The sequence below is a fragment of the Myxocyprinus asiaticus genome, chromosome 8 (assembly GCF_019703515.2).
Source record: "Myxocyprinus asiaticus isolate MX2 ecotype Aquarium Trade chromosome 8, UBuf_Myxa_2, whole genome shotgun sequence".
In the NCBI taxonomy this organism is placed as follows: domain Eukaryota; kingdom Metazoa; phylum Chordata; class Actinopteri; order Cypriniformes; family Catostomidae; genus Myxocyprinus; species Myxocyprinus asiaticus.
Window position 1 is genome coordinate 31156623 of NC_059351.1, and position 26350 is coordinate 31182972.

Below are 26350 nucleotides of genomic sequence, written 5' to 3' on the forward strand. Positions count from 1 at the left end.
TATACATACATATTAAACACACAAAAGAAAGCAAACACAATAAAACAATAGCAAAACAGCAGCGCCGTCACAACAGTGGTGTCATCTAACATTATAGGCACTCAACCCCGCAGCCTAAACAGAGAAAGTCAGAGAGAGAGAGAGAGGAAACCCTCAGACATGCAGATCAACCTACCAGAAACAAACAGTAAATTATTAAAACTAAAATTAATAATAAACTTTATTTAATAATAATAATAAAAATTACTACTACTAATAATAAAACATAAAAAATAATAATGCATGAGATCATTACAGCTAGTTATGGTACAATTTAGATTTATATTAAATTAATGTACACAGCAATTGCAATAGCTTACTGTTATCAGGTTTTTACAGTAACTAGCAGGCAACAGTATTGCCAGTCTGTTACTGTAAAAAGTATGATAAGGTCTAACAGTGTAGCAGTAGCAGAACACAGACGATCACCTCACAGCTCACACAACGTCAGATTATCGCCTCTCACACACATGGTTTCTGTCGAAGAACAAGGCTTTTATGTGTTTATGTTAATGCATAAGTGGAGTTTATATGTTTTTTAAGAGTGTGCATATGCTTTGTGCTCAAGTGCGTCGGGGGAACCCCAAAGTCTGATGAAGAAGGAAACCCCACTATTGCAGTGCAAGCCACTTTTGTGTCTTCAATAACTTTTGCGGAGTAAACAGCTTTCTGGTGTATGCATAAATATGATATTATAATTTGATATTTACAGCAGTTATTACTCCACTCCCTGCATAATGTCATTAACGACAGCTCTATATTGTTTAACCAACTTGGTTCGAACAATGAATGTGCGACATATATATTATGGTTTTGTAAAACAGTTGTGACTAGCTAATTAATTTCTCCAACATTGCATTTTACTATAGTGGATTAGTGGGAGCAAGACTGCCTTGGCACAAGGATGGTAAATGTAGTGACATGATCAGGTTCTGCGAAAGCTGGCAGAGATCCTTGAGATGTGTAGAATAAAGGCCAACAAAGGCCATCATGCTCCACAGAGGAAGTACAATGAGTTTGTTAAAAAGGGAGGTGCTGCATAAGGCACGGCACTGAGGGAGGGATGGTCACTCCTGGCACATGGAAGTGATTGGTCAATGATGGTCGACCTTGACCAGAAGCTAATATTTCCTTTTGTGATCACCATCACCTACTTGAGGCTAGACATAGTGTTATGGTCGGCATCAGCTAGGAAAGTCATAATGATTGAACTTACTGTCCCATGGGAAGAGGGGCTGGAGTCAGCCTATGAGAAAAAGAAGCTAAAATATGCTGATCTGGCTGCTGAGTGCAGGGAAAATGGATGTAGGGCTGCCACTTACCCTGTGGGGGTTGGTGTTAAGGGTTTATTGGAACATAAGTGCAGCACCTGTTGAAAAACACTGGTATCTATGGATCAGTGTTGAGGAAGTCTATGAAGGAAATGGCAGAGGAAGCAGAAAAAGGGAGCTTCTGACTATGGTTAAGAAGGAAGGATAAAAAGTGGGGTGTGCAGAAGTGAGAAAGTAGGAATAGGGAACAATTGCTATATGTGGTGAGGTAGCAAGTAGAACAGGAAAAGGGTGGGGAGGAACTATTTCCACTGACCCACTCAGTCCTTATATGGGGGTTTCTGGAGAGGGATTGAGTGGGGGAGTGAAACCAGGCCAAACTAGGCTTTGGAGGGGCAACTGACGCAGTCTCGTGGCTTGCCTTTCATATCGCTCTCCTACTTAATGCTAATGGCAGATTGGTTTAAGGACAGGCACTGGACGGGTGGTGGGTAGAGTTTTGTGGCTTGTGTTTTTCTAACAGAGAAGAGGCCTTGGACGAAGGGTATGTCTGTTCATGGGGGGTGGAGGTGTATTGAACCCTGGTTTTATGGTATGTCTTGACAGGAAAGGATGAATGTCTTTGATGGCAGAGCAAGAATGAGATGCCATCAAGAGGATCCAGGGTCCAGCTGTGGGGGCTGGCAGGGAGATGTCCCTGACCACTGTCCCACCACCAGAAGATGTTCTGGGATTAATGAGGTGAAACATCGTGAAAGGTTGCTCCCAGTTGTGGACCCCATAGCAGGATAACTGAAGGCCCCTGTGGAGGTGTGGTAGGCAGTAATGCCCAGCAGGTTTAAACATTTACCTGTGCATCTGAGTAATATTCTGGAAGACCAGTGACTACTGTGAATAGGGCAGTTGGAGTCCAGGGAAGACTGGAAGACTGTCAGGAAAGACTGACTGACTGCAGGAAAGTCTGCACAGGGGTGGGCAGGCTAGTTACCTTACCCACAGGTCCTCATACAGGGGACACCCTGACTAACTACGAGCCCTATACAAGAAAAACAGCCCAGTGGCCCTCCAAGAGGTGGGATGGAAGATGGATCAAATAGGATGGACTCTACAGACATGATTGGAATGGCCATGGATAATGAGCAAAGGATCCTTTGGAAATACAGCTGTGGATGGACGAGGGTTATGACTTACAAGGGGCTGCGGATTCATCAAGGAAGGATTAAATGTGGCGGAAACAGCCAGACACAACCTTGTACTGCAGCAGCAGGTCAGACAAGAAGGATGCAGAACCCGGTTGAGTACCACAGGGCTACTGAATCCACTGTTGTGGAGAGTCACCAAGAAGACCAGTACCACCAGCAGGACAAGTTATGCCCACAAGATGGGCAGCAGGAGGATACAACTGTTAACACATAGACAAGAGAGCAAAGGAAAGACAATGAAAAGGAGTCAGGGAGCAGGTAACTAATTAATTGGCCAAGATCTAATGATAATGAACCCTGGAGCAGACTAGACCAAGACCTGTGCTCCACCTTGGAGAAGGCACTCAGCGGAAGGGCTGGGGGTTGAATCTCAGTTAAAGGAATAGTTCACCCAAAAATGGAAATTCATCATTTACTCACTCATATGCCGTCCCAGATGTGTATGACTTTCTTTCATCTGCTGAACTGAAATAAAGATTTTTGGAAGAATTTCTCTTTTGATCCATACTGTGCAAGTGAATGGGTGCCAAAATTTTGAAGCTCCAAATATCACATAAGTTAGCATAAAAGTAATCCATAAGCCTCCAGTAGTTAAATATTTATCTTCAGAAGCGAAATGATAGGTGTGGGTGAGAAACAGATCACTTTTACATTCTTCTTGTGTTTTTGGTGGTTCACATTATTCATGCATATCGCCATCTACTGGGCAGGGAGAAGAATTTCAAGCAAACATTTACTTAAATATTGATCTGTTTCTCACCCACACCTATCATATCACTTCTGAAAATATGGATTAAACACTGGAGTCATGTGGATTACTTTTATGATGCCTTTATGTGCTTTTCATAGTGTCAAAATTTTGGCACCCATTCACTTTAATTTGCATTGAATGAACCTACAGAGCTGAGATTTTCCTCTAAAAATCATAATTTGTGTTCTGCAGAAGAGAGAAAGTCATACACATCTGGGATGACTTAAGGGTAAATTATGAAATAATTTTCATTTTTGGGTGAACTATTCCTCTAAGCAGTAAGTTAAGTCATTGTATAAGACACACACCCCTGTATGGGTTTGGAAAGACACTAGGTAAATGACGACACATTTTCATTTTTTGTGTGAAGTAACCCTTTAGTGATTCATTCCAAGTTATAAATGGAAGGTTTCAGTTTTTTGAAAGGCCATGATATTCACAAAACAAGACTGGAGGCACTGGAGAATTATGTCACAATGCCAGTGCCTTTGGATTTTGTCCCAGGGGAGTCTGTACTAATCAAGGATCCCTGAGTAGTCAACTGCAATTTCCTCTGTATCTCCATAATAGCTTGCACTTAAATGAAGACAAAACAAATAATCAACTCATTTATGCATATGATTATGTAATAAATATACAGTAGTTGTCCAAGAACAACCAGTGACCTTGAAGCTGTGAAAAAAACAAAAAACAAAAAAAACAATAGACATTACTATAATACCTACACTCCCCTATATAAATTTAAATCAGCACTAATGGGAGATCACGTGATGCGTTAAAGGTGGCGCAGCTTTGAAAAGACACTCTCCATACCACTCGCATATTTTCAGGTCTTTGAATGACAATTAAATGCTAAACTACATCAAATCATCGAAAATGTTGACACAGACCCCTCTTGTTCATGCTTGGGAGGATGGAAACTCTCCAATTAAGAAGAAATTTAAGGAGACCTCCACCGCTATCTCCTGAGCTGAGTTGGATAGCGCCATTTTGGCTGGAGTGAAACAAGCCTTGAGTGAGCAACAGACTGATCTAGACAGAATTGTTTCTGCCGCTGTCAAATCTGCCATAGATGAAGTGCTGACACCTCAGATTTTAGATCTGAAACTTGAAATTGAAAACACTAACAAAGCGGTCGCCGCCAAAACCGGACAAATCGAGCAAGTGGAAAAATCGGTATGTCTGCTTCAGTCTAGATGCGATTCCACTCAAGCCGCCATTCGTAAGGACAGGGATGAGATCAATGATTTGAAATCCAAACTCGATGACATTACATTAAAGATTGCTGATATGGAAGATCGCAGCAGGAGATCCAATGTGCGGTTAAGAGAAGGAGCTGAGGGAGATGATTGCATCGCCTTTCTAAAGGCTAATCTGCCCAAATGGATACCTTCCATCATGAACAGGGAGATCAAAATCGATCGTGTGCATTGCATCTATTCAGACAAGTCTTCCAACCGCCCCCGCACGGTCATATTTAACCTGTTGGACTGTACCGATAGACAAGCAATTCTCAAAGGGGCGAGGGCCGTATACTCTGTTAAATATGGCAGCGAAACTCTCACTGAGGTGAGGAGGAAGATGGACATACTCGGAATTCAGTCTTTTCTCCTCTTTCCTGCCACACAAGGTCATTCACGCAGGGAGGCAAAACCTCTTCTGGTTGCCGTTCGAGGCCGAGCAATATCTTCTGTCTTCACGGCCTGGGCACAACAACGCTATAACATCTGTGGGTCTACCTTTTCACCTGGACCACTGTGCTGATATGGATGCGGAGCAGCCCATTACTGAGTCCAGATAAACTACACAGCGCTGAGGTTTTATGTGCACACATGTTGCGTGATCTTTTGCATGATTGTTATTATGATCATAAATCCTTCCTTCAGTTAAACATTCTATTTAGTAGTGGTTGGGACCACGCCACAATTGAGCAATCACGGCTCTTGTAATTTGCAGTTTCACGCTAGCCAGAGGGTTTGTAACATCCTCGCGGCTTGCAAAGTGTATGTACACTACTGTTTAAAAGTTTAGGGTCACTTACTCATTCTTTATTTTTATTTTATTTATTTTTTCACATTTTAGAATAATAATAAAGTTATCACAACTATGAAATAATAGAAATGGAAATATGGGAATTATGTTTAAAAATCCAAAATAAATCAAAACTATGTTATATATTGGGGGCCTGGGTAGCTCAGTGGTAAAATACGCTGGCTACCACCCCTGGAGTTCGCTAGCTCGCTTGTTCGAGTGACTCCAGCCAGGTCTCCTAAGCAACCAAATTGGCCCGGTTGCTAGGGAGGGTAGAGTCACATGGGGTAAACTCCTCGTGGTCGCTATAATGTGGTTTGTTCTTGGTGGGGCGCGTGGTGAGTTGAGCGTGGTTGCCACGGTGGATGGCGTGAAGCCTCCATACACACTATGTCTCCGTGGCAACGCACTCAACAAGCCACATGATAAGATGTGTGGGTTGACGGTCTCAGATGCGGAGGCAACTGGGATTCGTACTCCGCCATCCGGACTGAGGCGAATCACTACACGACCACGAGGACTTAAAAGCGCATTGGGAATTGGGTATTCCAAATTGGGAGAAATTGGGATCCCCCCCCCAAAAAGCTGTTATATTTTAGCATCTTCAAAGTGGCCACACTTTGCCTAGATTTTGCAGAAATGTACTCTTGACATTTTCTCAAACAACTTCTTGAGGTATCACCCTGGGATGCTTTTTAAACAGTATTGAATGAGTTCCCATCTATACGCTGGGCACTTAATGGCTGCTTTTCTTAATTTTTCAGTCCATTTAAAAAAAAAAAAAAAATTAATACAATTTTGGTTTTGTTATTAAATAGATTAATATGTTGGCACAATTATATTTTGATTTACAAAACTACCTTCAAACATTTCAGCATATGCCTTCAGATCAAAAGGTTTTTAAGATCATGAGAAACATTTCAGGCAAGTGACCCCAAACTTTTGAATGGTAGTGTATATAGTTCGGTTTATGTTCGTCTGTGTTCTGTTAGTGGCAGCAATTGACCTAAATGTACAACTTTTCTTAAATGTTTTTCAAGGTCTGGGCTTTATTACTCTCCTTTTGTCTTCCTATCTGCACGTTATGTCTACTCTTAATATTTTAAGTTGGAATGTGCGAGGGTTAAACTCACCGGTTAAGCGCACTCATTGTTTGGAATTTTTGCGACGGAAAGATGTATCTATTGCGCTGCTCCAAGAAACCCATTTAAAGGGTAAGACGTTCATTGCTTCCAAAATAAAAATGAAAAGACGCTGACATGCTCTTGTGCTCTTAATAAATCTAAGGGCATCTTAATTCTACATAAGAGATCTTTAAATTTGTCTGTTGATACAGTGGGGAGAGATGGCTGGTTTGTATACGCAGCAATTAGAATTAATCGTACAAAAGTCCTTTTAACATCTATATATGCACCGAACGAATGTGACCACCAATTTATGGTAACGATTACCATATTATTCTTGGTGCAGATTGCAATGCTTGTGTCCACCCAGACTTAGACCACTCTTCTGCAAACTCCACTGAGGCAATGCCATCTTCATTAGCTCTTAATAGCAGACCCATGGCGTATTAAAAATGGTAATGCCAAGATGTATACATTTTATTCCGCCCATCACAAGTCATTTTCTAGGATTGAATATGTTTTGGTTGATTCCTTTTTGGTCCAACACATCAGTACTATTGTTATTTTGCCCATTTTGATATCGGATCATTCACCGGTCATTTGTAATGTCACTATAGGTGTAAAACTCTCTAAAGTCAATAGATGGCGCTTCAATAATACACTATTATATGACACCTCCTTCTTAGTTCAATTTAGAAGAGAATTAATTACCTTTTTGGAGATTAATTCTCCTCAGTGGCACAATCCACAGGTGTTGTGGGAAGTTACAAAATGTTTTTTAAGGGGTAACTGTATTTCATATTCCTCCAAGGTTAAGACTTCTAGGAATAAACAGTTTGAGGAGTTGGAACATAAAATTCATGATCTAGAATGCCAACAGGCCCGTGCTTTTTCTGACAAGCTTAATCAAGAACTCTCTTTATTGAAAGCAGAATATAATTCTCTGTCTATATCTAAAGCTGAGTTTATCATTCATAGGACAAAGCAAATATACTATTTAATATAGATAGGTCTAGTAGATTGCTCACATTGAAACTCACTGATGCAATTAAAACTAGCTCTGGTGAAATTACTACAGATCCAAAGGTTATTAACGATGAGTTTAAATCATTTTATGCTTTGTTGTACTCATCTGATGTTTCCCTTGACAAGATAAAATGTAATGATTTTCTCAGTGATCTGAATCTTCCCACTTTACCAACTTCGGCTCAAGAATCCCTAGATGCTCATCTAACACTGGAGGAACTCGACAATTCAGCTAAACTACTGCAGAAAGGTAAATCACCCGGTCCTGATGGTATTCCTCCAGAGCTCTGCCTAGCTGTCTGGGACATTGTGGGTCCCTTAATTTTGAACTCCATGAACTATGCCATTGATCACGGTACACTTCACAGAGATCAAAATGTAGCCCTTATTACTTTGATGCTTAAAAAGGATAAAGATCCATTAAGTTGCTCTAGTTATCTACTGACTTCAAGATCCTAGCTAAGGCATTGGTTCTACGCCTGGAACCATATGTTGACAGTCTGATTCATTATGATCAGACTGGCTTTTTGAAGGGCTGATTAGCATCAGATAATATGCGTCGGCTGTTATACATAATTGACCATGCTTGCACTAGTACGGTTACTTCTGCCATTTTTTCTTTGGATGCTCTCAAAGCGTTTGACAGACTCGAATGGGACTATCTATGGGTTGTTCTAGAACACTCTGGATTTGGCCCTAAATTCTGAAATATTATACAATTGTTATATAAATGTCCTACATGCCTCCGTAATGACAGGTTCCTGTCAATCACAACCTTTCCCACTCCAAAGGGGTTGCCGGCAAGGTTGTCTCTTATCACCACTTTTATTTTTGTACGGGCACGGGCCTCTTGCACAAGCCCTTAGACAAAGCAAGACAATCTATAACAATTAATAACTCCTATCATCATATCTCATTGTACGCTGATGTAAAGATATATATATATATATATATATATATATATATATATATATATATATATATATATATATCTTTCAGATTTAAGCACTTCTTTGCCAGAGGCTTTGCAACTATTTAATACCTTTAGCACCATGTCTGGATATAAAATGAATTGGGATAAGTCATCTTTAATGGCACTTAACAGTATCACTAAAGCAACTTATCTTCTTAATGGCCTTATCTTCACTAATTCATGTACTTATATTGGCAACAAAATTGTTGATTCCCTGTCAAGAGTTGCTCAGACAAACTTTTGCGAAATTGGTCAGAAAATTAAACGGGAAATACAGAGGTGGGATAACTTAATTTCAATGCAAGCCAGAATCAGCACAGTTAAAATGAATATTTTACCTAGAGCAAACTTTTTATTTTCCATGCTCCCTAGTCTCCCTCCCCCTAAATTTTTCAAAGAAATTAATTCGTTAATCTCTACATTTATCTGGGGCGGTAAACATCCTAGAGTCAGTTTCTCAGTAGCAGCGTGCAAAATTACACGGCAGTCTCGCTCTCCCTAACTTAATGCTTTACCACCTCGCTTTCCAGATTAGGGTCATGCGTGTCTGGGTGGACACCCATTCCAAAGTACCTTGGAGGAGTATTGAATCTGACCACGTTCTCCCTCATAGGCTTCAAGATCTGCCCTTTACTGGTATAAGCTCAAGAAGTCTCCATCAGAAATTCGGAAGCATTATTTCAACTACTTTAAAAGGCTTGGTTCAGTGCAGATAAGATAACAGGTCACTCTAATTTTCTTTCACGTCAGTCTCCTCTCTGGAACAATACCCGCCTGTTATCTGCCAGCCAACCTTTCAGTTACCCTCCCTGGTCCTTAAAAGGTGTACTCACTTTTGGCAATATTTTTAATGGTAGCGGACTGCATACATTTCAGGATATTCAAGCAGACTATTCCCTGCCAGGTACCTCCTTCTTCATGTATCTGAAGTTAAGGTCTGCAATGAAAGTGTATGGTGTGCCCTGGAATTCTGGCTTAGATGATCACCCATTGTTAAAGTTGATCAAACACACTGGAAGTTTTCGGGGCACAGATTCTCTGATCTATAAACAACTACCTGAATGTTCATATAAATCCTTGAAGATATTAGCTGTATGGGAGAGAGAACTCTCCTGGTTGGGTTATAGTCCTGACTGGAATACAGTATGGTTAAATCTCTGACTTACCTCCAAAAACACCTCGCACATTCTTATTCATTTTAAAACCGTACACAAAATGTATTGTACCCCATATAAGTGATACTCGATGAAACTCTCATTAAAGGTCTGTGTAATACTAATTCTAAAGGTACTTTTTTGCATATGTTTTGGGATTGTCCGGTCATATCCCATTTCTGGAAACATGTTGTTCAATTGTTATACAATCACAGAGCTGCAGTTTGACCTAGATCCTTGTCTCTTGTTGCTCAATGTTGATTCCTCTTATAAGTTCACATTAGTTCAGAGAAGGCTGTTAATGTCTTATTTCACTGCTGCTAAAAAAACAATATTACAGCAATGGTTTACCCCTGACATTGACATTAAAAGATCTTGGTTGCTCTCATTTTATAACATAGTTTGTTTGGAATGCCGCACTGCAAGGATTAATGGGGCTAGAATACATACTGTCACCTATTGGAGTAATATAGCCCAAGCTGTCAAATAATTTTACTAAACTGAAGATCTGTCAACCTACGTGCTAATCTGCTGCCATGGTTTATTCATCTGTTCCTTTTAATTTTCCCTGTAGCATTACTTACTGTACTTATTTTTTTTTTCCTATTATTTTTGTTGTACTTTTACTGTTATTCTAGCATTGTAATTCATTATTTCAAATAAAAATAATCACACAAAAAAATCAGCACTAATGCACATAAACTGAACAAATTCATTGTATAAATTTAGGATTAATCCATCCTAATTCCACATTTGTCTCAGTGGCACACAATAACAGCATTAGTCATATAGTCGATGCATCATGCTGTCATGGGTTTTCACTTTATCATTGAACAAAAATTCTCCATTGCCCTGACAACAGGTGATGAGCATCAAAGACCCAATGCTCTGAAGCATAAATTTAGATGTGACATTCTCTTGTTATTTAAAGGTGCTTACTCACAGTATGTATTGCTACCTTTTAGGCAAGCTAAAGAAATTCTCTGCTGTATTTCTTTGTTTTACCATGATGTGAACCTCTTTCTCTTTTTAGCCAGAGTTTTTTATCTTTGTCTGAGTGTGTTGCATTTCCTCTAATAAGAATAATGTGTGTGGTAAAATTCTTGATTATGGAACATATTCCATAAAATATCTAGGACATGCTATGGAATTTCAAAGTTTTCTTGAAAATTATTTATACATTTTTGAAATGTAGATCCAAATTACAGTATGAGTCATGCAGGCTGACGTGATATAATTCTGGCCTGGAATTACCTACGTGACAATTTTTTTTGTTTGTTTGTTTTTTTGTTTTGATGATTAACATTTTTATTGATTCATACATCGAACACCGAAAAGCAAAACATATCTACAAAGAATCAACATTTACTTCCACTACCACCCCTCCCCATCCCCAACCCCAACCCCAACCCCACCCCAAACCTCAACAAACACCCCTGTGGTCACACATGAGCACTTACACACAAAAGGAAAAAAAAACAAACACACACACACACACAAAAATAAATAAATAAATAAATAATAATCAGACACATTAACAACTACCCCTCTCTCTCCACTGCTCCGAGACCCTCTAAGAACGGCAAGTATCTGCCCCATTTCCCAACAAACAAATCCAAATTCCCCGGTCTTCTATATGCCCCTTCTTCGAAAGCCACCACCCTCCTCATCTCCGAGCACCACTCCTGAAATGGGGGCACTCCAGCTGACTTCCAACTCCTTAAATCAATGTCTGGCAAACATAACACTGGTTAGGACCTAATTATTTATGTGTTTATTCCCTATATTGATGACCGCCCCATCGCCCAAAATACAGAGTCTGGGGCAGAGTGAAATTCGAGTGCCCAAAATGTCACACACAAAACACTGAACCTTCAAGCAAAATTCCTGGGTCTTAACAGACCCCCCAAAAACATGGGTTGTGTCTCCATGTTCTGATTGGCATCACCAGCAAGTGGGTGTTTCTTTAAGACCAAGCCTATACAATCTAGAGGGGGTCCAACAGAATCTATGTAAAATCTTACATTGCATAAAGTGAATCCTTGCATCTCTAGTTTTTTAGAATCCTAGCCCTGACTCCCTCCTTCAATACCAAATTTAAATCTTTCTCCCATAATCTCTTGAGAGTAGTTGAAGCTCCGTCCCCCAGACACTGAATTAGCAGGGAGTGATACACTGATGCCTCATGACCTTTTCTAAAAGCAGTAATCACCTCTCCCAGAGTATCTGCTGCTTTACAGGGGGGTGTGCTACTCCCAAAAACAATACAGAGCAGGTGCCGCAGCTGTAAATACCTATAGAACTGAGATCTGGGAATCCCAAAATGTTGAACCAAATTTTCAAAAGATCTCCACTCTCATATACACTACCGGTCAAAAGTTTTGAAACACTTACTCATACTTTATTATAATTTCTTTTTCACTTTTAGAATAATAGTAAAGTCATCAAAACTATGGAATAACATAAATGGAACTATGGGAATTATGTTGTGACTAAACAAAATCCAAAATAAATCAAAACTGTGTTACATTTTAGCATCTTCAAAGTAGTTTCCCTTTGCCTAGAATTTGCAGACATGTACTCACATTTTCTCAACCAACTTCTTGGGGTATCACCCTGAGATGCTTTTTAAACAGTATTGAAGGAGTTCTCATTTATGTTGGGCACTTATTGGCTGCTTTTCTTTATTATTTGGTCCAAGTCATCATTTAAAAAAAAATATATATATTATTACATTTTAGTTTTATAATGAAATTAATTAATATGGTGGCACAATTATATCAAACATTTAAGCATATGCCTTCAGATCAAAAGATTTTTAAGATCATGAGAAACATTTCAGTCAAGTGTTTCAAAATTTTTGACCAGTAGTTTAGGACACCAAGTGTAGTAACCTCCCTCACAATCCACTCTGACCAGCAGAAAGGGGACTTATTAATACATAATTTAGGGTTCAGCCATATGCTTGAGGAAACATTTAAATAAATGTCTGGATTAAACACTCTGGACACTTTTGTCCATACCGAGTGCAAATGCGAGATAACAGGGTGTAACTTAACTTCTCCGATTCGTTTGATAGAAAGGCTTTGCAATGGCAAAACAGGGGCCTAGAACTTCCTGTTAAATACAAAACCAGGGAGGGGCGCTCTCAGGTGGAAGCGACCAATGAGCCAAATGTCTGAGACCAAATGTATAATAATAAAACTAAATCTTGGGTAGGCCTAGCCCACCTTTGTCAATCGGCCTATGTAACTTATTGAAATGGGACGCTTACCATTCCAAATGAAGGACTTCACTATGCTATAAAATTGCTTGAAATAAGAGAGGGGGACATCTACAGGGAGAGATTGTAACAGGTAGTTAAATTTTGGAATACAATTCATTTTAATAACATTAACCTTCCCAATCATAGATTAGTAAATGTAACGAAAACCACCTGCCCACATCGCTCGAAAACCTTTTTATTAAGGGGTCAAAATTAACTCAAACTAAATCAGACAAATTTGCTGGGAATAAAATGCCCAAATACTTAACCCTTTGTAAGGCTGGCACCAGAATGTCTACACCCAAAAGGCACTATTTCCGACTTCGGGATTTCCAAAGGAATCTGCGAGAACCAACGTCATAAAACTCTCACACAGAAGAGCATCTCCACCTGAGACAACATACCCTACTGATTAAGGACTATAAAATGCAAATTTCACTCACTTCTGCCCCCCTCTCTAACATACCTCACCTCAGGTCATTTTAGGGTCACCAAAAACTAAGTTATGACTTATCCTGTTCTGTAATGTAAAAGGTTTTCTGATCATACATGTTTGGTATCATTCAAGAGGTCTCAGTGCAACTGGTGAAATGGTCTCATTCACTTTCAGCAAAGTCAAATCACAAGTAAGATTTAAGAACTTACTAAAAATACTGCATTCTATCAGGGACCAGATGTTGTATGCAGATATGTACATTCTTTGTAAACATCAAACGACTTAATCACAAGTTTCAAAAGTCTACGTACAACCTCCTAAATTGTAAACTAAATCCTGAATAACATCAAACACACACATCTGAAATAACAATAGAATCGTTTGGTACTTAAGGAGAGATGACAAAGGAATCGGGGAGTCTGTAGTCAGATATCCCGCACAATTGCTGTGTGTCATTTTCTATTGTCAGGTATGTTTCTTTGACTTATCTTTTATTTTTAGGAATGTTTGTTTATTCTGATCATGTATGAAATTGGCTTTGACTGATTTTGTAACTTACATTTTAATTCCTACCTTGCAAATAAATTGTTACTTTTTGATTTATCCTGAAAACAAAAAGTTTATCCAGTCAGAATTTATTACTTGATGCTTACAAGTGTGACAACTGTTTCACAAATCACATGCCTGGATCCGAAGCAGCACGTTAGTCTGAGCTCCACCCACTCAGGCCTTCAGAATTTCTTCAGAATCCCTCAACAGTGCAAATGAATGGGCAACTAAACTCAGATTGTCAGATTCATCAGCCAATCAGACTGATTTATTTGTTCTTGGTGGGTGTGATCTTTAGGATATGTCCCGGTCAAGGCCTTCTAGCTGGCCTTGAGTGACCCAATCACGCTTTAAGTGATGTACGTAATTTGAAAGCGAAGAACACAAGATCTTGCCGACGAGTCGGCTGTCATCACTGCTGGTATTGCCATTGAGAAAGAGATCCTTATGGATTTAAAAACACGAGGTGTTCTGCATGACCGTGTGATTGCTTAATTTATTAAACAGGAAAGGAGGACTGATTTTCACGTCAAGTAAATTGGTAAGTGCTTTTTTGCGTTGTTATAGCAACATCAGGAGTTTTCTAACTGTAAATTAAGTGTCAGATCAAGTTTTGAAAAGTAGTGCTGTGTTCCATTCAATTTGGAAAGTCGGATTTTACAACTTCCTACTAGGAAAAGTGCAGTGGAATGCATCTTGAAGTCAGAATTACAACTTGTAGGCTCATGCAGAAATTCTCAACTCCGATTTCGCCGAGATGCAGGTGCATGATGTCACACAAACATGTCAACACTCAGGGAGATATACAAAGTAAGTGATAAACATTCACTTTATAAATGAGTTTGTTTCCACATTACATGATATTAAAGCTTGTTTAACAAACGCCTGCAGAAACAGGTGTATAAAACATGGTAAATTATAATCTCTTTTGATAATCATACACCTGAAGCACAAATGCTAGTGCTACAGCATTGTTTATCAGTTGGGTTGCTAGGAGACATCTCTAATGAGAGTCAAACCCCTGATAAGCTAACGGGAGCACTGCAGTTTTGTTTCCTTAAATGTCATCTTCCGAATATCAGGGAATGGAATGCATTAATGGTCGGAGATATCAAGTAGGAATATCTCACATCCAACTTGAATGGAACGCAGCATAACCGTGTACCCTGACGAAACGAAATTTATTGCAAGCAACATTTAAATCGCAAATATTATTAGATAGATTTTTCCAGGTATTATAGACCTCCTTGGTAGATTCAAATGAAAAATTATGATTTTTGAATGTCTGTTCGGGAGACGTTCATTTCACAAAACAGTCATGCTGCAGTTAAAATTAGGCTTGCTTGAGCATTAAATGTCATTTCAAGTTCTGGCTTTTGTGCGTGGACGTGTTTTTAAAACGTCAATTGGTATTACTAGTTAGCTGTGACATAATGTATGATGCCCAAAGGCATAGGGTGTCTTGTTCATTGTGAAACTGTGTTTTCTTAATGGCATGAATCACACTGAATGCCTAGACTGTAAATGCACGGCCCGCCACTGGCTATGACCATAGGCTATCACTAGTCTTCCCTTTCCCCCAGTGACAAGTGACATCACGGCACGTCTCTTTTACCTCAGACTCGCATCGGAGCTCATCATCTATTTTACATACACAACTTGAGTTAATTTGATTTATTTACAGTTTTATTTACACAGTTGCCACAGAAAAATATGTCTTCTTTAAAAAGAAAACAATTTACGGATGAGGAGATCAGAGAAATATTTTTTAATTCTGATGAGGAGGAGGGAGATTTTCACAATGAGGGAAGTGACACAGATGAGGTAATGCCCCCCAACCTCCAAGCCCTTGATGCTGAGGATGAAGATGCCTCAGCCACTGCTCCTACGCCTGCACACACAACACCAAGGGAGGTGGAGGAGGTAAGCTCTTCCTGCTGGAGTGCTACCAGCAATTTTAACCCTCCTGGACCTGGGGTTGCTTTTGATGACCGGATGTGCGGCATGCAAAACCCTCCAGAATTACCCAGTGAAGTCCAATGTTTTAAGATGTTCCTTACTGAGGAACTAACTGAGGAAATTGCTGAGGAAACAAACCGCTATGCCTCAGAGCTGCAGGAGAAAACACCACCTGAAGTGAAAGGGAAGATTGCAAAGTGGGTTCCAACAAATGCTCACGAAATGTATACATTCCTGGTGGCAGTGCTCCTAATGGGAATTGTGAAAATAAAAAACTCACTTCTTGATTATTGGAGTACAGACCCCATGCTCCTGACACCAATTTTCTGGACTTTGTTTCCCAGGACAACTTCCTTCTGCTCCTCCCCTGCCTACACTTCTCCAACAATGCGATGGCAAACATCAACGACCCCCTGCAAAAAATCAGAAACTATTCACTGCTTTCACGTCATCCTTTCGTCACATCTTTGTGCCCTACAGGGATCTGTGTGTCAATGAGTCGCTGATGAAATTCAAGGGTAGGCTGTCATTTCGCCAGTTCATACCAATTAAAGGCACAGATTTGGGGTAAAATGTTTTGTGTTATGTGATGTGCTCACCGGTTACGTGCAGGACATGATCATATACACAGGATCCACCACCAACATCCAGCACTATGAAGGCCTTGGAATCTCTGGGTCCGTTGTCATGACATTACTGGCTGCATACTTGAAAAAGGGTCACATCCTGTTCGTGGACAACTGGTACAGTAGTCCCACACTGTTCCAGCACCTCTTGTCTCTGGACACAGGAGCTTGTGGGACTGTACGAGCCAACAGGAAGGGAATGCCAACATTCACCTGCAAAATGACAAAGGGCCAGGTTGAATGTAAAGAAAATGGAACACAATTGGCAGTGAAATGGCATGACAAGAGGGATGTTCACCTTCTTACCATGGTCCATCCATCCATCATGTCAGCCATGGGAAAGGTCAATCATATCACCAGAGAAAGAAAGATGAAGCCTATCTGTGTGCTGGAATATAACAAAAAGATGGAGGCAGTGGACAAGGCTGACATGATGAAAGGCTTTCTTTATTGTACCAGAAAAACCACCAAATGGTACAAGAAAGTCTTCTTTCACCTCCTTGACACTGCAGTACAGAACAGCCACATTGTCCACTGCCAACTTACGGGTGAGACATTTGCACATCAGACTTAGAACAACATATAATTTACATATAAATAAATAAAGAGATTATTTTAATACTTTTTTCATGTAAACTAAATGAATGCATTTAAACTTAAAACTAAAATTAACAAAAAACAACAATGACCATGCTGTCATATTCCATACTCCTCCTCACTTCCCACACATGTGCTCTGCTATCAATAGGAAAAGTCATCACATCCCTGCAATTCAGGATGAACCTGATGAGAGGACTGCTAGAAGAGCACAGTACACCTCGGTGTCCATCCAAAGCAGGCAGCCCTGCCCTGGACACACCACTGCGTATGACAGCTAGGCATTTCCCCTCCAAAGTCCCTCAGACAGCTTCCCAGGGCAGCAGGACCAGGCGGCACTGCAAGGTTTGCCTATCCAGCACTTGCAGGGCAAAGCAGAGGTGCCTAACCAAATTCATATGTGTGCCATGCAACACTGCCTTGTGTGTTGCCCCATGTTTTGAGGAGTTCCACACACTGAAGCATTACTGAGAACTGTGAAATAAAATAAGCACATTTTAATTCATAGTTGTTATTGTTGTTATGACATTTGTATTAGTTATTGTTATATTTCCATTGTTATTTATTGTAAATTGTGTATTTTGTCCTTGTAATTAGTTTATAATCTATGAAATGTGTGCATTGCTGGCTTTTGTTTACCACAAATTCAATGTAATTGAATGTAATGAATGCTATTTAGTAGCTGTTATGGTTATGTTGCTTGTATTTATTAAAATATTTATATTGTTATTCATTATATTGATATTAAAAAAAACAAATCTATAAACAAATGCATATAAAAAGCATAGATCAATACATACAATTAAATAAAATCTAATTTTAAGAATAATGCTAATACTGAACTTATCTCTTGTTTCTCACAGAGCAAAGATACATGTTTTTTTTTTTGTTTTTTTTTTACACCATGTGGCTATTTTTCTATATTCCCTATATACTCTAGTAACACATTTGAGCATCTAATAGTGATGGAAGGAAACGGTGTGACTATACAGCGTTACAAATATCAAACATAGTAACAATGCCAACATAGAAACAAAAACAAAAATGGCTTCTAACTTTTTTTTTAATTGTCCAGCCAATTGTCACACTCTGTTTGTTGGAATATGAGCATAGTTGAGCCAAACCCATCTGACACAAGACAGATCATAATCCAAGAGACCCGATTTCAGTCATAACTCAATTTTGTAAAATGTGTATTTAGAGCATTTTGCCTTTGCATTAGAGTATATTGCTGATGAATTGCATATCATTCTACTTTCAATTGCAACCTTTCCTAATATTAGCATTAGAATAGACTATACCTCACACAATAGCATTTTATCAAAGTGAACATGATAAAACATTAGATCACGTATGTGCAATATACCCATAACATTACACAAGCAGTGAACAGCACGAGCCATTACGTAAACTACAACAAACTACGATAAATACAGATAATAAACATATTATTAGGAAGGTTTTAAAGTGAAGAAAAAAGTTAAAACGTGACTTGCATCGCTTACCTACACTCTGTCCTCCAGCTCCAAGTGAGTCAGCTGTGAACCGTCATGTGACTGCCCAGTGTCACATGACAAGCTTGATGCATCACACTGGAGTTTAACATTTGATATGTTGTATAATAACCGCTGAAAAAAAAAAGTCATTTTTCAGTTAAATAATTTAGAATTTACGTACGAAAGGGTTAACCATTTAAAGCCTGAGCCCAAAATTCCAAAAATTCCATTCTGTGCCAGAATATGATATTCATATCCATATCCATATTCATATTACATTCATATTCATATAACATCACACACCTGAACTGTATATACCATATTGAAGAGAAGAACTAGGGCTTTCAAATGATATAAATATATGTATGATTATTTAAGGCTAATCATCCTTTATCAATAAGATTTCACAAAGCAATTTTTACAAAAATCTTCTCCAGCCACCATACTTCATTAGACAACTGCATTTTCAACCAGTTTTGTTACAAGCTAGAGGGAAACTAAGAGTGTATGAAATATACATAATTTTATGGGCAATGTAGAATAGCAGACAGATTAGAAATATAATCTATTGTTTAAAAGATATGACCATTCTAGTGATTAGTGGGAAAACTGAATAAAACAAAAGGTGCCCTTTTTTCCACCTGTAATAATAAATTGAGATTGCATTTGAAATTGAAGGACACAAACACTGAAATATACATTTTATGTGTTCAATAAAACACACACTTTATTTAATTTGAACATTAGAATTGCACACGGATTACACAGCAAAACATACAAAATCAAACTTTCGAACTATCTACTGTAAATAAATTTTTAATAAAGAGTGCAGGAACAGAATATATATAAATTCATAAATACTCAACAACTGCAATACCTGTGGAGAGAAGAGAGGGAGAAAAGACGGGAGGGGGAGGACAACACCACCAGTAAACATGGCTGGGGATCAGGTTCCATCTCATCCTCCATCTCCATGTGGTCCAGGTCTTCCTGCAGTAGTTCCTGGTCCTGCAGATCTTCCTCCTGTGTGCTCATGCCCTCATAAGCCAAGTCCTCCTCTGCTATGAACATAAGCTCATCAGCATTCAGCTGCCTCCTCCTCTTGAGGGTGTTGATCAGGGAGCCATAGTCTCTATCCATCTCTACAACAGAAAAAAAGTACAACAACTGGTAGCCAGCAGTGTGTTCTTCACAAATCCGTACACTGAATAGTCACCAAAGGCTTGCAGACTAACCAGAATGTCCAACTGCAGACAGCCCTCTCACACTTTCCTTGTGAACAGGAAGCTACACACAACCTAAAATCATGTCTGTGTGATGCAAGGGTAAGGTTATCTGCTAAATTATAGAAAGATATCTACCATTTTTTTTTATTACATGGGAAATCATCAAGCTAGATAACTTATCTAACTAGCAGGCCAGTTTCCAGGCAGGTCTGAACAGCATCTGCTCTCTGCCTCACATTAATTCAGGCAGATTTTTCACAAGTGACAAAATTGGCCAAAATCGTTATTGATATTTAGCTAAAAATTTACATAGAATTGCTAGCTAATGTTTATTTAGCAAGTTTCACAGAAATTTGCTTAAAAATAGAGGCTAGCTGCTTGTCCGATGAACGCCGACGGTCATGTCATTTTTTCCAGAAATAACTAGCGTTACACCTACAAATAAATGCTTCGTAACTAAAACATTTTGACTTTTAATAGACAATATTGACAACACATGTCAAATAACTTGTCTTACCTTGAAAGATTGCCTCAGTTTTCAATTTGAAGCAGTAAGTCCAACACTTAAGGTTATCTCCCGGCGTATCCTCTCTGACTCTGCTCAGGCAAATGGAGGATGACGCGGATGACGATACATTTATTATTCACACCCAGTAACCCCTTAACCAATCATACGTGCTTTTAGCTTATGTTGTCATAAGTATCTGGCAGTTTTCAGAAATAAAATCGGTGATTGGACAGCGAAGATATTAAGACAGGAACCTTGGGAATAATTGTTCCCAAATTTGAACACTCCGGCTGGTAAGGGTTAATGCCCTGTTTGGGCCACTGGAAGGCGCCCGGCTGAAAAGCCGTTACTGGGCAGTATGCTGTCAGAACCAAAGCTTCGGATTTAGACCAACTGACTCTGTATCCTGAGAACTTAGAAAAGGAATTAATAATTCTTTGGAGGCAAGTCATAGATCTAGTGCGGTCGGAGACGAATAATAAAATATCATCTGCATAAAGCAAAAGCTTATGCGTCATACCTCCTGCCACCACCCCTGGAAAATCATCTTCCCTTCTTATCGTGGCTGCTAATGGTTCCAGGGCAAGACAGAACAATAATGGGGAAAGAGGGCAACCCTGCCGGCTGCCCCTATCCAGAGTAAAATAATCTGAAAGTAATCCATTTGTTTGTACCTCGCTAAGCTCCTGCAATGATATCTCAGAATCAAGAGAATTTTTTTGCCAAGTTGTCAGCTTAGTGGGTTCTAATGATTCCACAAAATGTCTAATATCTTCATCAGTAGATGAAGACATGGAACTATAGAGATCAAGATAGAATTCTTTAAAAGCATTATTAATATCAGTGGCTGAGGTAAAAATGTAACCACCCGCAGAATTCCCTGAGGGAATGGTAGAAAAAGACTCTCTCTGCTTTATATATCTAGCCAAAAGCTTCCCTGCTTTGTCCCCCGACTCAAAGTATGATTGTCTTGCCCTGAATAGCCAAAACTCCACCTTCCGTGACAAAACAGTATTATATCTGTATTTCAGTCGGGTCAGTTCTCTGAGGCCATCAGATGACATTTGGCGCTTCAGCTCTGCCTCTGCACTTTTAATATTCCCTTCCAACTCCACGAGTTCTCGTGCTTTGGATTTGTTTTGTTGGGCCTCATGTATTCAGATAGAAGACAAAGGCAGGCCTAACAGTCATGAAAAAACATTCCTCAAGCCCCCTCCTTCTAAGTCGTAAATTTTACTGACAAAAAAATCGCGTCAAAATCAAACAAAGGGAGTCCAAAACAGACTACAGATCCATGAAGCCTTGCCCTCTAAAGGATCGAGCTCTCAACTCCTATTGGATGAGGCACACCACAGAACATCCCTCAAACATGACATCATCAGGACTTCAAGTAATTCTGAAATGCTTCCAAAGTTGCTTCCAGCGACTTTGTTCACCGAATACGGACGTAGCTTTTTGCTGCTCTCCGGTGCAACCCCGTGGCTTAAGGAAGTAATGTCCGACTTGAAACTGTAGCCATACGATCTCCATCTCGCTGGACGAGCTGAGATTACTCTGTGTTCAACCGAACACTCTAACGGATCCGAAGGAGACAGCTGAGCAATTCGCATCTTCATCCGTTGGCCAACAGAAGTGAAGAGATTAAAGATTTCTCTTCCATCTTCAATCAAGTCGACATTTCTGAGTTCTCCGCCAGCCCGCCGAGAATCAACAGCCGTACCGCCCACCGACAGCGCGAGGAAACGGCCCCCGTCATCACCCGAGCCTCAAGGAACCGGGTCAAAGTTAAATGACGGAGGAAAACACATTCTACCTGTGTCCTCATGCGATTCAAGTAAGAGGTTACGTCTGGGCAGAGATAGAATATTATAGCGTGTTATTCTTGTGTTTCAAGGTTTTTGCTTGTACAGTTTACGGACCGCCATGTCCGCTCATTATTAATACTCAGGGTATTAATTATCACAAATTTGTTTTGCTGTATTGTGGTCCAACCAAATTGGACTGTTGTGCATTTTCGCCATCGCGGGTGAGACAGCAACTGAGTTCATCCATTAAAGAGTCAAATAACAAGGGACTTTTACGAGCCCCGCTCGTAAAACCGCGTCTCTGAGTGATGAACACGGCTGCTTTATCTCCAGCTATCGCGAAATCAGCTTTCGGGCTGTCACTTAATCATCTCTCTCTCTCTCTCTCTCACTAACCACACTGACACACACACACACACACACACACACTGTCACACACACACCTTATGTGTTATAGAATTATTTTTATTTCCATATCTAATCATATCACTGTTTAGTTTGTAGTTGTAAGTCGGAAGTTTATTGACTGCATTGTATTAATTATTAATTGATATTACTGCATAAATAAACTTTGTTTATATTACAAAGAGAAGTGTTTTGGTTTGTTTTGCATACGCATGTGTCATGCTGACGGGATGTCAGTGCTCGGATTCAAACCTTCATTCATTGTTTTTTTTCCCGAAAATCGATATTCTTCGGACGTCGATTTTCCTAAGAAAACAATCTAATATTGAGACTGTTTTAATATTCGGTTATTAGTCCCTGATTTCAGGGTGGTGCCCCGTCAATGTTAATCCTTATTAATATTCTATTGATTTTTGATAATTGATAATTATCTTTGATTGAATTTGAATGATCAATAAGCTAGTGTTAATTTTAATTAATGTTTCATCGACGTTAACAATTAACGATTATCTTTGATAACTGTTGATTTAAAGGATTAAAAAAAGGATTAAAAATTCTCATCAATGTTCTATTGATTTTAATAATTAATAATTATCTTTGATAATTATTAATTATTGCTAATAACCAAACTTGCTCCTAAACTTAGCACACTACATTTACTGGAGTCCCATATGAGGTTTTAATGAGTTAGATACAATTAATTAATTTAAATATTGATTAATAACTACAGAAATAATTATTAATTATTTCTGATAGTAACACTGATCTAAACAACCAGTAAAGCCCTACAGTTTTGATGAATGAGGCGTACTGTATGATCCGACCCCTAAGAACCACCTTAAGTGCCTCCCAAGCCACGCCCACAGAGGAAACTGAGGACCAGTTGGTCTCCATATAAACATCGATTTCAGCCTTTAACATTTGTTGGAAATCAGTATTTTGCAAAAGGGATACATTAAAGCGCCAACTATATGATTTATTTTTCTCCATATGTGGCAACACCTCTAAACACACCAGGGCATGATCTGAGACTAATTCCAATTGAGCAATCAACAACAGATGAAATGAGGGACTTAGATATAAAAATAAAAAAATCTATTCTAGAATAAATCTTATGGACTGATGAAAAGAATGTATAGTCCCTACCGGCTTCAAAAGTCTCCAAATACCTGTAAGACCAAGATTTTTACACATCCTGTGAAGCGTCAATGTTGCTCTAGGGGGCTTACACACTTTTGCTTCACTATGATCGAGGACTGAGTCCATCAAAAGATTAAAGTCTCCTCCCAATATTATATCATGAGGGGTGCCAGCGGCTTGCAACATCCCTTCAAGATCTATAAAAAAGCCCTTATCATCAGCGTTAGGTGCGGAAATAAGACTTTGCCCCTTAATTTCTGCTAAAACAATAATGACTCTTCCTAATTTATCTTTACTCTGTTTGAGACATTTGAATTGTAGATGTTTACTTATCAATGTAATGACTCCCCTGCTCTTACTTGAGCCAGCACTAAAGAAAACATGCCCACCCCATATCTTCCCAAATTTTTCCGCTTCCTGTGGGGAAAGATGTGTTTCTTGAAGAAACACTATATCATATTTCTTTTGTTTAAGAAAAGAAATAACCTTCCTTCTTTTTATGGGGTGCCCCAACCCATTCACACTGAACATGGAGAGAGACAATCCACTCATATTAACATCTGACATTTTGACATATGAGGAAAAAATAGATTTTGTGTCAAAAATAAAATTATAAAAGACCACATTCCAACATTAGTACAACAGTCAAACCCCGAACCTCCCCCCGAACCAAACTAACAGAAAAAAGACAAACGTGCGCATGACGGTGCCAACTGGCATCCATCCCTCTAAACTCAAACAATCCATGTACGCCTATGAGAGCCCCTGCAACAAATTTGCCATCGGATTGCTCAAGTCTGGTGATTCTATACAAATTTTGTGAGACAGAATTACAAATCTATGAAACAAACTTCAGCCAATAGGCAGAATTAACACAAAAAACATGTAGATTCATCCACATAACTGTCCCTAAGGTGTGTTCCTCCCCAAAACAAACTCCAGCCTCTAGCAGAACCAGCACACACACAAAAAAATTAAAAAAATAAAATAAATTAAAAAAACTTCCGTTTTCTCAGACTGTCAAACGAATGTTCAGTGAGCCGGCTATTTCATGAGTGCAGCAGATTACCTAATCATTCCAATGTCCTGCTAAAAATATTCCACAAATCAAACTCCAGCCAATAGGAGGCATGAGCACAAATAACGTGCAGATTCATCCACAACTGTCCCGAAGGAGTGTTATTCCACAAAACAAACTCCAGCCGCTAGGCATGGTCATCACACCATGACTTACTCGTTCCATTGACTTTATGAAGGACATGGCTTGCTGTGGGCATGTAAATATTTTGTGGCCATCCTTAGTATCTATTCTCAATTTGGCCGGGAACATCAGTGCAAAAGCAACCTTCTGTTGATGTAAGAGTTTCTTGCATTCCTTGAATCGATCACGTTTCTCTCTTGTCGAATTTGCAAAGTCTGGGAAAAAGAAAATGCTGTGGTTTTCCAAGAAAGCCTTCCTTTACTCCTCGCCTCACATAACACAAGATCTTTATCGAATGATCTCAGAAATTTGGCCAGAATTGATCATGGCCTGTCTCCCTCAGCAGATCTCTGAGCCAGGACCCTGTGAGCTCGCTCGATTTCCAGCTTACGGCCTGTTATGTAGAAAAAACTTGTTAAGGGCTCGACTAGAAATTTCACCATATCTCGGCCTTCTTCATTCTCAGGAATTCCAACAATTCGGACGTTGTTTCGCCGATTATGATTCTCAAGGTCTTCCAATCTTTCCCAAATGTGTTCCAAGTCTATCTTGGTTGCTAATTTAGCAGCTAATTCCCTCTCCGATGACTCCAGATAATCGATCTGTTTCTCAACATCCCCCATTCTTGCAAACAACTCAGAGAATTTTTTTATGCAGCCTCCGAGTGAATTTAACTCGCTCAATACACACTTGACCATTCGAGAAACCGGGGCGCCTGTTCTGTTTTTTTGTGCTGGTTCCGCCTAGCGGCTGGAGCTTGTTTTGTTTAATAACACTCCTTCGGGACAGTTGTGGTTGACTCAATTCTTGATCATAGTGAAGCAAAAGTGTGTAAGCCCCCTAAAGCAACATTGACGCTTCACAGGATGTGTAAAAATCTTGGTCTTACAAATATTTGGAGACTTTTAACCCATCTGGTAGGGACTATACATTATTTTAATCAGTCCATAAGATTTATTCTAGAATATATATATATATATATAAGTCCCTCATTTCATCTGTTGTTGATTGCTCAATTGGAAACATCTTAGTCTCAGATCACGCCCTTGTGAGTTTAGAGATGTTGCCACTTACGGAGAAAAATAAATCATATAGTTGGCGCTTTAATGTATCCCTTTTTCAAAATCCTGATTTCCAACAAATGTTAAATGCTGAAATTAATGTTTATATGGCGAACATATACGGTCCTCAGTATCCTCTGTGGGTGTGGCTTGGGAGGCACTTAAGGTGGCTCTTAGGGGTCGGATCATACAGTATGCCTCATTCACCAAAAAATTGAAAGCACAAGTACTCGTGGAGTTCAAGGGAATATTAAAAGTGCCGAGGCAGAGCTGAAGCGCTGAATGTCATCTGATGGCCTCAAAGAACTGACCCGATTGAAATACAGATATAATACTATTTTGTCGTGGAAGGTGGAGTTTTGGCTATTCAGGGCAAGACAGTCATACTTTGAGTAAGGGGACAAAGCAGGGAAGCTTTTGGCTAGATATATAAAGCAGAGAGAATCTTTTTCTACCATTCCCTCAGTGAAATCTGCTGGTGGTAAAATATTTACCTCGGCCACTG